The following is a 16,373-nucleotide window of genomic DNA, read 5'->3' as shown; positions in this document are numbered from 1 at the left end:
TTTCATGGTCAGTGCTGGGCACCAGGATCCAGCACTGGGATCTCTCCCAATACCAGGTGAGTATTTTCGATTTTGTTACTCGGTTGATTTTAGGTGAATATTTTAAAGTTTAGAAACTCCACAATTTTCAAGTGAAACCAGTCAATGTTACCCTATGGAAGAAAAGTGAGTTATCAGCTTTTGGGTAAGTACTCGACTGGCAGAGTTAAGGTTCTGGGCATAGACTCAGGGGTCTCCCAGGGTCAGGTAAGTACAGTTTGTACGCCCTTAGCGGCACAGGGGCAGCCGAGTGCAGAGTGAGGTAGGCCCAATGTTATCCTATGGGAGGCAGGGGGCCCGTGGTTGGTGGCTGCTGGCTAGCAGGCCACGCGGCTGTGGGAGCTGGGCTCATGGTCACTTGCTCAGGGCAAATGGGGAAGTAGGTTAGAGTAGAAGTTGCACTGCCAGGGCCACTCGGGCGGGTGGGTGCAGGGTGCTTTTGAGCCGTCGGGCGCTCAATGGATTGCAATGGAGAAGCTCAAGAACGAACAAAGGCTGCAAGCTCGGGACGAAGATTCTTCAGGTGCGACCACCACTTCGAGAGGTAAGTTGGGAAGTTGGAGGATAGGTAGGTACCCAGGAGTTGGGCACAGGGGGCCGCAGGGCGCCGGTTGCAGGGGTGCCTTTTGGTGTCGGGAAATCTTACCCTCTGATGATCGCGGTTGGGGGGGGGGGTCCCTGGTTCTGAGGCTTCAGGTGCCATCAGGAGGGTCGAGGTGGGTTCTTGGATGCTGGATTCGGGGTCACAGTGGCCGGGGGGACGTCCTTCTGGTCTTTGTCCACTCCAGCACAGGTCAGGCTTGGCGGGTGCAGAGTGTGCAGGGTTCGCGGGTCCTGGCTGATGCCAGGGGTCAGTTACTTGCTTACCACTGCTCGTGGGAGTTCCAGATGCTTAGAGTCACAAGGTAGCCAGGTCCTCCAGGGTTTGTGAGGTTGCTGGCCACGGGAGATGCTGGGATTTAGCAGGGGCAGGTTTGAGGGTCGACAGGCCGGAAGGGCTGGGGCCAAAGCAGTTGGTGTCTTCCTCTTGTTAGCAGCTGCACGGCAGGTCTTCTTGCTTCTTGATCTTCTTTGCTGTTTCGGAATCTGGATCTCCAGAAGGAAGGTTCAGGGTGCCCCTAAATACTAAATTTAGGGGCGTTACAGGTAGGTAAAGGGCAGGGACCACTGCATCCCTGCCCTGGGGTGGGTACACCCCCTATCCTGCCACTCTCCTGTGGGAGGGGGGCAGTGGCCTAGTCCTGATTAGATGGCGAGAGCCCGGAGATGTGATTCATCTCGACCCCCCATCTGAGGGGTGGGGTTGGCAGAGGCTGGCACACCCCCTGTCCTTCCTTGGGGTTTCCGGACAGTCTTCCCGCCAGAGTGGAGGTTTAGAACCGGTAGGGGCCAGTTGCTGAGTACAGCAAGTGGCCTGGAGAAGCTCACAAAGGCGGCGTGCCTTTGAAGCTTCCCCTGCCCATCCTGGGGGAGGAGACCTAGCACCTCGCCCAGGATGTGCATTGTTGCAGGCCCAGGAGAGTGGATGGCTCTCTACCCAGGGATCCAGCAACATGTCTGCTGTGTGGCAGCCTAGGCAGCCCCTCAGACAAGACGTGGATTGTAGGTTAGGTTCAGGGGGCATCTCTAAGATGCCCTCTGTCGTGCATTGTACATTAAATCCTGCACTGGCATCAGTGCGGGTTTAATGTGCTGAGAAGTTTGATACCAAACTTCTCAGTCTTCAGTGGAGCCATCATGGTGCTGTGGAGTTCGTGTTGACGATCTCCCAGCACCATATACTCTTAAATGGCAGCACTGCACTTACTGTGCCCAGGAATGGACCTGGGTACTGTAGGGGCACAGAGCTCATGCTCCTGTACCCACACCACTGGCATAGGTCACCCAGCTAGAGGAGTGGCTGATGTATGCCAGGGCAGTGTGTTGTGGGCATGGCACACAGGGATGTGTGCCATGTGGACTCTCTGTTTTGTTCTATACCCAGACACTCAGCCTGCAAGGGCAAAGTGTTTGTGTAAGGGTACAGGGCCTCTAAGGGTGGCACAATAAGTGCTGCAGCCCTTAGGGGCCTTCCCTGGTCACAAGGCCCTGGGTACTTAGTGTACCATTTGCCAGGGGCTGACATGTGGCCAGGGTTTGCCAATTTGGGTTTTAGGTTTCAGCACAGTTTTTAGGGAAGGAACATAGGCCCTGGGCACCTGATTGGCAGGAGCCCAGGGCACACTCAGTCAAAGTACATTCAGCAATTCAGCAAAAAGTGGGGGCATACCATGCAAGAAAGATGGCACTTTCTCACACTAATCTACTAAGGCTTGTCTGGGAGGTGGGAACACCTTCCTATGACAGAAAACATATTGTCCAGGCCTCCCCTGCCAGAGTTTCGGTCAGCAGCAGGAGGCCAGACTCGTGTCTGTGGCTGGCAGCATCCATTTTGTGATGTCAGGGCTCTGTTAGCTGGTACCGGGTATACCAGTGCTGTTATGTATCTCCCTCTATAAGGGTGGGATCATACTCCCACACCATGATTGAAAGGGGTTTGACACCAAACACAACATGTTTCCGTGCAGCCATCCCAAAGTTAGCATTTACTGTTTAGTTATAATTAGGGCTCCCGGTTTTATGGTATTTATTCTTTTGCCATTTCCGTCTGTATTTATCCATATTTATTTTTTGGGCATTTTTTCTGTATTTATCCACATTTATTTTTGCCGTAAGTAAAAAACGACGCTACAGCTAGTATTTTCCCACATTTATTTAAATTAACAATGCACACATGCGCTCACTTAAACTAGTGATTTGTTGTGGCTTTAGCAGTGCTATAAATGGTCCGGTACTGAGTAATTTCAAAAGGAGAGTACCTGTGCTTCTCAGTTTTGCTATAAAAACACTTTAGGATAGAGTACAAGCACTTATCAGGAGCAAACATGTGCCAGCTCTTCTGTATTTCCATCTAAAACTAGGTAGAAATCTGCCTTCAAGTGTCTACGGTTTTCACACAGAAAGTACGTAAGGTTACCTATATTGGTGGTGGTGTGTTTGTGTGTAGATAGACAGACAGATAGATAGATCCCAAGCTACACGCCACGTCATTGTCACATTAAATAGTCACTCCCACTTAAGGCATTAGTAAACATAAACAACCTACTACGTGTCTCACTTCAAACCCTCTACATTTCACAAGTGCTATGGTAATGGATTAAATGCTGCGCAATGCACATACAAAATATACATAGACACATGAATAAATGTTGTGTGGGTGAAGAGTTTAAACATGAAAAAACCAAAACATCTATATGTTGCCAGCCTAATTGAGAAACCTCATAAATTACACATGAGACGCCAAACACTCTAAATATGCCGCCTGTATATTTAACATTTATAAAAATATAAAGTCTTTAACAAACTATTTGACATTTAAAACACGCTGCAGTTATATCGTCATAAAAGTGAAAAGCACCTCTGTCTCCCCTCAGACCTGGAATGCATTTCTGAAATGAAAAGCGCTCTGCCGATGCAGCTATAATGACTTACAAAGCCAGATGAAAGTGCAGCAAACACTAATTCGAACCCCAATAAGCATTCTACTTTCATGGAAGCCAGTTACCTAACAAATGTATGTGTCCGTGTCAGAACTACCCCTCCTATAATGCATCTGGACAATCGCAAATATGCCTGCAAAAGACTTATATATATCATTTAAGGACGTGGCATGTCGCTTGGGAGCTCTCTGCTGCCAAAACCTGTTTTCAAAACCCGGGAGGGGAGCGTCAGCTCCTTCTCTGCTAATAGCTGCCGAGGTTTCAGATTGTACCGCCGGCCTTCTTATCGCCTCACACCTGGCCGTGAAACCAAGCACCCTGCAGCTCTGCCCCTTCTACCAAACTCCCGGCTATACAATGAAACCATGGTGATCTGGACAATCATTAAAGTGGCACCTTTCTTCTGTCTCCTCCTCCTATCTTTAGACGCCTGGTTCTGAGCGTGAATTGCATGCACAGCTATGTCGGTCCGAAGCACTCACGCTGCCGTGTGAAATCATGGGGTGAAAGAACAATAAAGCCTCGTTAACAAGCAAATGGTCTTTAAAAAGACCTGTGAAGTACTCGGGTGCGGCTGTGTGCGCGCCTGGGATGGAAATTCCAGCAGCAGGAAGGGGGCATGGCTGGATTCGAGCACAGCAGTGTGGCAACATTTTCTAGTATTTTGCCGTTTCTAAATATAAATACAGACAAAGGAAATATAGATTTCCGTCTGTATTTATATGTAGAAATCCGTAAATACGGAAAACCGGGAGCCCTAGTTATAATGCACTTAAGAGTATATGGTCAGGCTGCTTCACAGACAACCCCAGAGAAGAGATTCCGAAGGCTGCAGGGGGGCTCTGTTCATGCATGGGCACCTTCCCACACAAATCCAAGCACACTGCCTTCAGGATTGATAAGGTCTGCCATAGGGGTGACTGATAGGTTTATATGTGCAGTGAGAGGGTGTGATATAGTGAACCCATATCTCAGTAAGGGGTGCATGCACCACCGTACCCAGGCTGCAGTAGCAGACCTGTGGTGTCATTTTGGAGGGCTTCCCAGGGGTGGCATAATACATGCTGCAGCCCCTGGTAGGCTTCTGGGGTACCTGTGCCCTGGGTACATAGCATACCATATACTAGGGACTTGTAAGGGCACCTCAGAATCCAATCTGTGGTGTACCTAAGGTACTAGGAATCAATTTAGAGAGGAAGCAGCTAGGCTGGGGTCCGGATTAGCAGGCCCCAGCCAGACTAAAGTCGCAAAACAGTGAAACATCAGCAAAAAGTGGGGGTAACCATAGGAAGCAGATCCTACTCTCCTACACAGGTCCATCACTGTTCACCGCGAATGCACAGGAACTCGGAAGCAGGTCCATCACTGTGCCTAGCGAATGCACAGGGGCTCTGGAGCAGGTCCGTCACTGTGCACAGCGAATGCACAGGGGCTCTGAAGCAGGTCCATCACTGTGCACCACGAATGCACAGGAGCTCTGGAGCAGGTCCATCACTGTGCACAGCGAATGCAACGGGCTGTGGAGCAGGTCCTTCACTGTGCACAGCAAATGCACAGAAGATCTGGAGCAGGTCCCTCACTGCGCACAGCGAATGCACAGGGGCTCTGGAGAAGGTCCATCACTGTGCACAGCGAATGCAACGGGGCTCTGGAGCAGGTCCATCACTGTGCACCACGAATGCACAGGGGCTCTGGAGCAGGTCCATCACTGTGCACAGCGAATGCAACGGGCTGTGGAGCAGGTCCTTCACTGTGCACAGCGAATGCACAGAAGATCTGGAGCAGGTCCCTCACTGCGCACAGCGAATGCACAGGGGCTCTAGAGAAGGTCCATCACTGTGCACAGCAAATGCAACGGGGCTCTGGAGCAGGTCCATCACTGTGCACCACAAATGCACAGGGGCTCTGGAGCAGGTCTGTCACTGTGCACAGCGAATGCACAGGGGCTCTGGAGCAGGTCCGTCACTGTGCACCACGAATGCACAGGGGCTCTGGAGAAGGTCAATCACTGTGCACAGCGAATGCAACGGGGCTCTGGAGCAGGTCCATCACTGTGCACCACGAATGCACAGGGGCTCTGGAGCAGGTTCCTCACTGTGCACCACGAATGCACAGGGGCTCTGGAGAAGGTCCATCACTGTGCACAGCGAATGCAACGGGGCTCTGGAGCAGGTCCATCACTGTGCACCACGAATTCACAGGGGCTCTGGAGCAGGTCCATCACTGTGCACAGCGAATGCACAAGGGCTCTGGAGCAGCTCCTTCACTGTGCACAGCGAATGCAATGGACACCTGGAGCAGGTCCCTCACTGTACACAGCAAATGCAACGGGGTTCTCGAGCAGGTCCATCACTGTGACCAAGAGGTGCAGTGCGGGTTTAAAGAAAGTTTATCAGCAGGCCCAAACAAAGCATCGAGGTTAGTAGGTGGCGCCTTACTATGCCCTATGCGTATACAGAAGACCTGTGGCTTATGCCTCACGCTATCCCAACACTATAGGTTATGTTAATCAGATTAGTGGGGCGCTCAGCTGCCCAGGTCAGGCTTCCCAGCGCTGACATTCCCTTGGAGAGCTGCCCTCAGCCATCCCGGGGGGCTAAGGTGGGGCCCTCTGGGGTCACTGCAACAGGACATCCACCCCGGTGCTTGTGCCTGCACGGGGGCGGGGCAGGCCTGTATCCGCCAGTGCGTGTTTGAGGTACACCCGGGAGGTGTGGGGCCACTGTGGGGGCAGAGGAAGGGGGTGCAGGAGGCAACGGAGAATGCCCTCAGCGGACACAGCAGCCCTATAAACACAGTCTGGGTTCATCCCCCAACCCCAGTTACACACACGCGTCCCCCGGGCTGGCTCTGCTGCTTAACATATTGTGGTGAGAAGGATTGTAGCGCCTGCAGCCTGTGCGCGAGGCCAGCAGTGCTATAATGCTAGGACACTTCGTGCAAACCACATTCATTGAACCCACCTGAGCTTCTCGGCCACCGTACTCCCCTCACTTCCGGGTTCAGTCTTCAACGTCATCGAGACCAGCCCGAAAAACACTGGGCGAGCTGGAGCGCTGACCTCACAATCTGGAAGGGCCCATGCCCTTACGTCACAAGGGGAGTTCACCAGAGCGAGCCAATGTGTGGAGCTAGAGCGCTGACCTCAAATCAGAACGTGTTAAGCTGGCGCCATGGCCACGTCACCGGTTAGCAGAGCCCTTGTGCGGAGCTAGAGCGCTGCCCTCAAGACGTGTGTACAGAAAGGGACGCCATGCTGCTGGAAAACCAGCTGCACCGGAAGCCGTATTTTCCATGCTGAAGGCAGATGCTCCAACCAGCCCTGCCAAATCCCACGCATCAGGGGTTGGTTAGATTAACAAATGTCACACAATTATCGCTCTAATATGATCAACTCATTTGTTTTACTCATGGATCTGATGCACATGCAAAGCCAACAGGTCTGCCTGGTGTTTACTGCATGTTCGTTGTGTGATCTGTCTGGACACAGTAATGGATAATTCACAGAGAGGTACTCCAATACTCTTCTTTGTTTCTTTAATTCATGCTAAAGCATCATTCAAAGTGTCACACATCTGATGTTAGAATGTCCCTTGTACACCAACTGAAACCATGGAAATGTCACACTTAAGCATGTCACACCCATATTAGCTCCTCTGTGCAATCATTGCTCAAGGCACTCAGCTTTACACTCTGTGTATACAGCCAACGCTAGCTCTTAATGATTTTTTTGTACCCCGGGAAGTCCCAGTGTGAGCCAGAGGCGACATAACTGTAACTCTTGCATGAAAACGTGATTACAACTGGGACCAGCTTCTTATGTTATTACATTATATGTATGTCTCTATTTCCACAGGCCCCTCATGGCATCTCATTCTGTGATTGGATTTCATGGTGTGTTGTCATAGGCATTCTCTCTTCTGCCCAGACACATACATGCCAATATTTTATAACAAGCAAAAAGATTTTTGGGGAAAATCTGTGGAATGTATTTTCCCCATTGACCTCACTAGAAACCGAGACAATTTCAAGCAGGAGACAGCGAAAAGAAAGCTATTTTTTACTGTAAAAATTGGGAGTCTCCTGTTTGAATCGGGTCTATTGCATAGATGTAGACAGGATGCATACACACCAACATGCCCAATTCAGACAGGAGACTCCTGATTGTTTAAGCGAAAAAAGCTTAATTTTACCTAAAAGTGCCTCTGGCTCAATGTATGTCAATGGGGAAAATGCATTCCCTAGATTTTTTTCAAAATCTCACACTTTCCACTTGTAAAATGTTGGCATGTATGAGGATGGTCTAAGCTATGTTCCCGCTGTGCACTCCGAAGTGCAACTTTTTTAATCAAACGTTTTAATACTTCTTTTGATTGTTCTGTGTGCGTCCCAGTGTAAAGTGCAATGTCTCCTGTTGCACTGTGCCAAAACTGAACAAGCATTTGCAATGCAATAGGACTCGCATTTGCGAGAGTTTAAGCTATTGGCATTGTAAATGACAATGTTTTTAATTGATCTGTTTTGATAATTAACACATAAATAAAAAGAATTGTCATTTACAATGCCAATAGCTCAAACTCTTATAAATGTGAGACCTATTTCACTTTAAAGAAGCGGCCGCCCTTGTCCCAGGCTGCTTGGAAAGTGAAAGTGCGCATGGCATGCTGAATGTTGCAGGAAAGCATGTCGTGCCTGCAGTAGGAGAAACTCATTAAAGAAAATAGTGCTTACAGACTAAATATGACGTACAGTGTAACAACCGAAGTAAAAGGCCCAGTCCTCATGGGAGGTTACAAATGAAGACAAGGCGGTACTAAGGAGGGACTAACAAGCCTATTAATGAATCCGAAGCCAGCATTTATGAAGAATAACGACACAAGCGAATGACAAATATGGGTGGAGAGTGGGCGGAGCTTCAAGTCCATACTCCAATACAGCATGACTGGCAGAGCAGTGCATGCGCCGCCCAGGCTCGAACTAAACATCACCCCATTGGAGTTAATTTTAGAAAATCTACACCCAGTGAGAAGATATCTTCATACATTATATTTAGGTCATGATATTTATGTCAGGCGATATTTCTGCATATAGTATTCTGATGTCCTACTATTGACCTCCATAGATTATAAACAACATACTATTCAGCAGGGAAGTGGATACAAGCCACATGGTTGGTTACATGCTAACAGTGTGGTCTTGAAGAGCCGATGAAAGACTAAAATCATTTTATCAGCTTCTCTCTTACTGTACCTACTTATTGCTATGTTTATGTAATACCACCGAGAGCTCTGCTTCAACTGTGTATGAACTATCCTTTTGCAAATAACGACAGCGGTGACATAGGGGGTGGGGGGGGGGGGAGAGGGCTTTGGTAGGGTAATAAGAGGCTATACTAGTATCTATGTTTGGCTTTCCATTGGGATCCACAATAAATAGTGCTGATAAGCCCCTGCATGTGAAGCACAGGATCCTATAAAATACAGAAAGGAAAGGATTTATTATTTTAGTTGCTTTGTTTATTGTCATTGATGTTTTAGCATCCAAGTGCCAGAATGCTTCTCATCTATGTGGCATGTAGTCTGGCATTCATGGTGCAAAGAGACTGACCTCAACAATCAAGGGATTTAGACATCCGTGTCGCCTCCATAGCAAGGATTTTGGCCTCCAAGAATTAAGAATTTCTCTTCCCTATAACAAGGCTCTGGTCTCCGTGGAGCGTGTGGCTTTGCTTCTACAGAGTGAGTTATCTGAAATCTGTGGAATGGCGAATGTAATATCTGGGGACAAAAAATATGGCTCATTAGGCATTCAATGTGGCATCTTTGCTGGAATGATTGGTCACATTGCACAATGTGCAAGGCATTTATGTGGAATGCTTTCTGGCATCCACTGCAATGGGATTGTGGCAGCCATATAATGAGCAGCCTGGAGTCCATGAAGCAAAGAGTCTGGCATCCTAGAAGAAGACAGTCTGCCAGCTATAGGAATGACAATATGGCATCAATGAAACAGGAAGCTTTGCTTCACGGTAACAATATGTCTGACCTCCAACAGCCAGTGGGCCTGACACAGGTTGGGCCAGGAGGATGGCTTTCATGGAATGAGGAAGTCCAGCATCCAAGGGGCAGGGAGTCTGGGATTCATCGTATCAGAGAGCCGGCTATTCGTGCAGCAGGCAGCCTGGCCTTCAATGTGTCAGATAGTGGTACGTTAAGATTTTTTGGGGACAACTTGGAATATATTACTAATTTTTAGATAATTCAAGCCTTCCTGATGCTAAACAGTATTGAATTGTAGGATACATTTTTCAGAAATAGGGATTGTAAAAGTAACAAAAAGCATTAGCTTCCTGGTATCCACAAGCCAAATAGTACCAAAATAAAGGCTGGGCAGCAGTGTTAAATTAATTTATTTTTACGCTTGATCCAAGTTGTTCCTTGCAACAACATTCATTTACATGGATTCAGTGACTCACCAACCAGTTCCACTCATTGTGTGAAAAACACAGTAATGATTGATTGTTAATGGATTTGTACATAATATTAAAATATGTTATATGGACATAGCACTTGAAATTGTAGATGAATTGACTGAATCTCTCTTCACAACTCGCATTCTTGTTTAAACAGTGAAAATCAAAGCTCTGAAGATGTTTTTTTTACCTGTAATTGGCTGAAATGTGACCATATTCTGCTAAATTCCCTCCCCTTGCATCGACCTTCCCCTCCTCCATCCCTCCAGATTAAAAGAAATGGGACGGGCCAGAAGACAAAAGGACAGGTTGTTAAAGGTGATCTTTACAGCACAAGGGAAGAAGTCGGGAAAGAAGTGAGATAGAGATGAGGTAGAGACAGGTGAGGTAGAAAGAAACATAAGATAAAGAGAAAAAGGTTAGGTGGACAGAAAAAAGATACAAAAAGAGAGAGATGAAGAGGCAGAACGAAAAAGAGAAGTAAAGAGACGTAATATTGTAGAGTAGGGTAGAAAAAGCTCAGGATATGAAAATGTATCGTGCAGGGGAGTTGTGGGTTACAAGGAGGGGTGAGACAGAGAGAGTTGCAAGGTAGAAAGCAGGGTGAGTTATAGAGAGCTAAAGACATAGACAAGCTTAGAGAGATACGAGATAGACAGAGCAGTGAGGTAAGAGGCAAACGATAAAGAAAGATAAGTAAGATAAAGAGAGTAGTGAGGCAAAGAGAAAGCTAGAGAGAGAGTAGGTGAAGGGTTAAAAGAGATGAGGTGAAAGAGACATACATGAAGCAAGAAAGAGAGGTGAGATTGATAAGGCAGTCGCGAGAGAAGGGCTGATGTACAGAGAAGTCAGGTAGCGAGAGAGAGAGAGCTTGAAACAGAGATATGAGGTAGAGAGTTGAACGATAAAGGGCAGAGAGAGACAGGGTGAGGTAGAGAGTGTATGTTTACATAGAGATGGGATGCAGAGAGAGAGGCGATGTCAGATAGACAAAAGAGTCAGAGGTAAAGAAAGAGAGGAAGGAAGAGAATAAGATGGTGAGAGAGGTGAGATAGAGAAAACAGAGGTAGAAAGAAAGAGATGGAGAGAGAAGATGGAGCGAGTGAATGAACGGCGATTGAAATTAAGAGGTTAGGTAGTGAGAGATAATGGTAGATGGGGTAGAGAGATGTAACGTAGGTAGAGATGTGAGGGATGTGGAGAAATGAAAAAGGGAGAGGTAAGGTAGCGAGTAGTGATGGTATGAGAGGAGAGGAGAGGTACAGTAGAGACATGACGAAAGAGGCAAAGAGGTGTGGTAACGAGAGATGAGCTTGACAGGGAGGTATTGTAACTGTGGGAGAAATACAGATAGATGAGATGAAACAGAATAGTGAGGTACAAAGAGAGAGACTGACGTAGCAAGGGAGTGGGTTGAGTGGCATAGGTAGGCACAGAGAGTGATGAGGAGAGATGGGATAGAGAGGTGTATTGAGAGAGAACTGGAGAATAAATAGAGGAGTCAGAGACTTGAGATTCAAGGGGTAGACATGTAGCATGCGAGGCTGAGGTAGAAGAGGCGAGGTGAAGTAAGGGCAGAGGCTTGAGTCAGGACATTAATCGCCATCAACTGCCTGAAAGCGCAATAGGATAAGATTGGACCGGCAGAGGATCCATAGAGTGTGCATGCCCACATGTCACATTTTAAAAGGCATCTTTTTTAATGCATGTTCACCATGGACGGTCTTGGAAAGTAGGGCCTCTGGGCAATTGCCCACTTAGCCCATGCCATAAAAGGGCTCTGGATTAAAGGAGCCCGGCATCCATGGGGCAGAGTCAGGCATTCGTGGTATCAGGGAGTCTGACACACCAGCAAGGATGCAAAGTAGGCCAGTAACAATACTAACTTTGGATGCAGTACTTCAAAGTACGCTTCTGCTATTTCTAAGCAATGGAAATAAATGTGTTAGTTTTACCAAATTCAAGGATTCCCAATTTACCGACCTCGGAAGGATGGAGGGTGGTTTCAAGCTTGCCGGATTACCCATGGTCTACACACAGAATTGTTTCAAATAGACGTAACCATTTAGATTTTTATTTATTTTCTTAGCATTTGCATTGGATATGGAACTATGTGTTTTTTGACGCCAATGAGATATTTTGTCTTCCCCTATTTAGTTGTTCCACGTGTTATGTTTAAGCTAGAAGATTTCCGAAAGTGGCTAAACTAAAAACTGCAAGTCACTCTTTTTCTAGGAATGCAAGACAAAAAAAGAGAACATGATTGGCCGAACGTCTCAGAAACAACAGTAGACATTTTAAGAATGCTGAAGTATATCCCTTTTGAGATTAGAAACTGTGCCCGAAAGTTTTCGGACAGATTGCGGCAACAAGCACAAACCCACTGAGCTATATTAATGCACTATTGCCCCCTTGTCATCCTAAATCAGAACATCTGCAAGATAGAAGCTAATACTCTGGCACTGCTGAATAGAAAAACAAGCGCGTTTTACATAGACGTAACCATTTAGAATTTGATATTATTTATTTTCTTAGCATTTGCATTGGATATGGAACTATGCACTTTTTAACGCCAATGAGTTCTGTTGTTTCCCCCATTTAATTATGTTTTACCTAGAAGATTTCCGAAAGTGGCATGAATGAGGGCACCGTGCCAACGCCGCCTTAAAGCGCGGCCGGAGCGGACCGCGTGAGTGAATACCCAGCGTGTGAGGAAGGCCCCCCGGGCTCAGTAAAAATAAGCTACAAACTGAAAATAAAACAATGCGATGTGGGCAAGCGAGCTAAGATTCAGAGCTTACCTCACACACAATAAAGGAAGTCATAAACAAAGTGCTGCACAGCATGTGTGACATTTAAAACGCCACTCGCGAGATGCAGCGAAATCCAAAACTGAAACCGATACATATAACCCCTAATTAACAAAGACCTGTGTAGTCCGCCGTCGGCAAAACAGACGCCGTGTGCGTGCACATCTATTGTCCGGGCAGGCACGGCGAGCAGGAAACAGGGAGGGAACAAAACATGTCTCCCTTTCAATGAAAAGCACGCATTTTGGACCCGTGCCAATCAGAAGCATGGGTAGACCTTCCACTCTGAAGCTAAATCGACCACAATAGATCTCGCAAGTGAGCAGCGCATGCGCTGCATCGCAAGGCGAGACCTATAAACGTGTCGGAGGTAGAGTCCCACCTCCTGACTCTGGTCACACTTGGCTATTAAAACCAGACGGTTTCGTTGACCCGATTAAAAAAAAAAAATCCCTTTTGTTCCGTAGTTTTTTGTATTCAACATTCAATGTTTTTCTGCTAATTTGGTCATTTGCCAATGTTGATCCTTCAGTATTCACATTGGAATCTTTCTCAAATAAGCAACCAAGCCTCCCCAGGCATTCCACGAGACCTACTTGGTATCGAAGGCTCTACCACAGATTTGACCCCAAGTATTGGAGAATCTAATCCAACAACTGGCATCCATTCAAGTCCATCAACCTTTACTGAGGCCATAATATCACCCCCTAAGTTGAGAGAGACTAGAACTAGGAACACATTGGCCGTCCATAACCCTATGGCCACTAAAACGGCTTGTGCTACGAAAAAGAAAGTTTCCTTAAAAAAAACAACTAAAAAGCTTCCTCAACCTAAAGCAACTCTTTTAACAGCCAATCTAGCGGTTCCCCACGTTATTAATCAGGCCTCAATATGGGATGACCTACTTAGGAAATTGGACTCTATTATAGATCCAATAATTGATAAACTGACTAGCATTGAAGCAAGGATCACCAAGCTGGAGTCCCAATTTGACAACTTTTCTGTACAAGCTCGGGACAATTATATATCCGATGGTCTCTCACATGGTCCTCAGCCAATTTTAACCGGAAACTCTCCTATGTCAGGGATACAGGCTGCTCAACCTCTGACTACATTAGCTCTATCCATAGAGCATACAGAAACCACGAGGAGCTCACAACATCCCAATGCTCCCCAATGTAGAGCAGAAGGGCCCTGTCCATTAGATCAGCCGAAAACACCCAAAGCTATATCCAGAACGAAGAACACATCATAAGTGCAACCAACGTTCCATCTATCTCCTTTAGCAGCTCCCCTGGTGTTGGTTCTGGCACAGGTACCCCCGTTAGTAGCTAACCAAAGAGAGTCTACTATCCATTTAATGGACAAATGTGCATACTGGATTGCGTCGAATCTTAATGCTCCTGACTGGGTATGCCAATCGCTTGTAAACTAGATCATTATGGCGAGAAGAGTTCATTGGGTGGGCACCCAGGAAAAGAAGTTAAAAGGGGACTGTTTGATTGTACACTTTTCGAACACTAATGTTTTGCCTGTTCTCCTTAGAAATTTTTTCCCCCCACAAAGGAGATCATATGAAATAGTGCCTTTAACATCTGATTATTTTTATAATAAACGTCAACTTAAAAACACAAGCTTAGCTAGGGTAAACAGCTCCATAGTACAGTCTAGTGCCTTAATCACAGCTAATTCGTCTTGTGGTAATACGATACCACTCTCCAATAGATTCGAAGTATTTTCCAACCTAGAAGAGTGTGACTGACTAGGGAGCAACCCTTTACCATCAACACAAATCCCTATTAAACACATGAAAGAAAATGCTTGTCTTAATCTATCCACCTTAACCCATTTGTCAACTTATTGTGCATTGTCTAGTTTTAATGAACCAGCCTTAAGGGAGGAAACCATTACCGCACCCAAAGTGGAGACTCCTCGTATCAAATCCCAAATTACTATAGCCCCTTGCTCAGACCTTAAAATCAGGATTCTATCTTGGAACATTGCTGGCATAAATTCAAAGATAGACAATCCAGAGTGGTCCAAGTTTATATCAGAATGTGATGTTGTATTGTTCCAGGAGACTTGGTCACTTGTGCCTACATTGTTCCCAGGGTTCCCGGTCTATAATGTAGTAGCAACCAAGGGGAAAAGGGGCAGACCCTATGGAGGGCTCTCTCTATGGGTTGCGACTTATTTAGATTGTACTATTTCTGAACTAGATTTCTTCTCATTGGATCTCCAAGGTCTGGTCCTTTCTTTTAAACCTAATTTTAAATTAATTCTTATCAATGTTTATTCACGTCCAACAAGTCTCTCTCAAGAATCTCCGATCTTTGATTTACTATCTACCTGCATACTAGATTTACCCAAACATGATAAATTAATAATCGCGGGTGATTTTAATTGTCAATATGAACCGCTTGTTGAACTCCCATATACACTAGATAACGAGGAAGACATCTGTAATCTAATACCAGATCCCCAAATTCAGAAGGTAAAGGCATGGACTCCATTAGTTATGCAAATTAATGCATTTGTCCTTATGCATTCATTGAGGGCCTGTAATGGCCGCCTAAAATCAGACCAGCCAGGGAAACCTACCTTTAAAAGGGATAATTACTCTTCCCTACTAGACTACATTCTGGTGGAGGTATCTTTCTGGAACAGCATTGTTGATTTTTTTGTCATCCCTCGATTTGACAGTGACCATGATGCGTTGTTGCTTGAGCTATTAATTCCTGTCCCTCAAGTATCTCCCACTACTGGCCCTACGGCCGATCAGCACCTCCTTCTGGACAATAATAAAAGAAGAATTAGATGGGACTCAGTAAAACGCACACCGGATAAAATGCTAGAACTCTATGGGTTGATCCTTCCAGCGCTTCTTGAAACAGAAAGGCTATTCACCCCACTTTCGAGTGTTTGGGACCTACAAGCGGTAGAATTTATCTATCTGCACCTTACTTTGGCTCTCAAAACTTTTTTTAATCGTTCCATAAGTAAATCTAGGCCAAAACATTTTTCTAATTCGTGGTATACTAAAGCATGCAGACAGGCTAAAACTGTTCTTATTAGTGCAATTAAAACAAAAAATAAGGTTGCATTGAAGTCCTCTAGGAAGTTCTATAACGAGACTATTAAAAAGGCAAAAAAAACATGGGAACTTGAAAAATGGAAGGCCCTTAAAATGGCTCTTTCCAATAAGGATATGAGGGGATTTTGGAAAATTGTCTCCAATACAGGCAATAAGGACGAACGATCCCCGATACTCCCCAATATTGCAGCATCTGTTTGGGAAGCCCATTTTAAGTCTCTGTACTCCACTGGAGATGACTTGATTGTTGTGGAGAGCCCTCTCTCGTTAGTCCAATCCGAATCCATCAAGGAAATAACGGCTTCAGAAGTGGAGGGTGCTATTAAAACTCTTTCCATGTCTAAAGCACCTGGCCTTGATAAAATCCCTGGGGACCTATACAAAGAAGAACCCTTAATATGGGTACCATATTTATGGAC

The 16,373-nt window shown here is 46.2% G+C and overlaps 1 protein-coding gene across 1 annotated transcript in view; it reads right to left on the bottom strand.

Moving 5' to 3' along the window:
• Nucleotides 1-6,674, bottom strand: part of MOGS (mannosyl-oligosaccharide glucosidase) — a 122,804-nt gene extending 116,130 nt beyond the window's left edge. The window contains exon 1 of the mRNA XM_085642912.1: nucleotides 6,542-6,674. The gene's annotated coding sequence lies outside the window, so the exon portion shown is untranslated. The remainder of the gene's footprint in view (nucleotides 1-6,541) is intronic.
• Between the last annotated feature and the right edge of the window lie 9,699 nt (nucleotides 6,675-16,373).

This window comes from Triturus cristatus, chromosome 2_2 (assembly GCF_964204655.1).
Source record: "Triturus cristatus chromosome 2_2, aTriCri1.1, whole genome shotgun sequence".
NCBI classification, from domain to species: Eukaryota; Metazoa; Chordata; class Amphibia; order Caudata; family Salamandridae; genus Triturus; species Triturus cristatus.
This window is presented reverse-complemented; position numbering and strand designations above follow the sequence as displayed.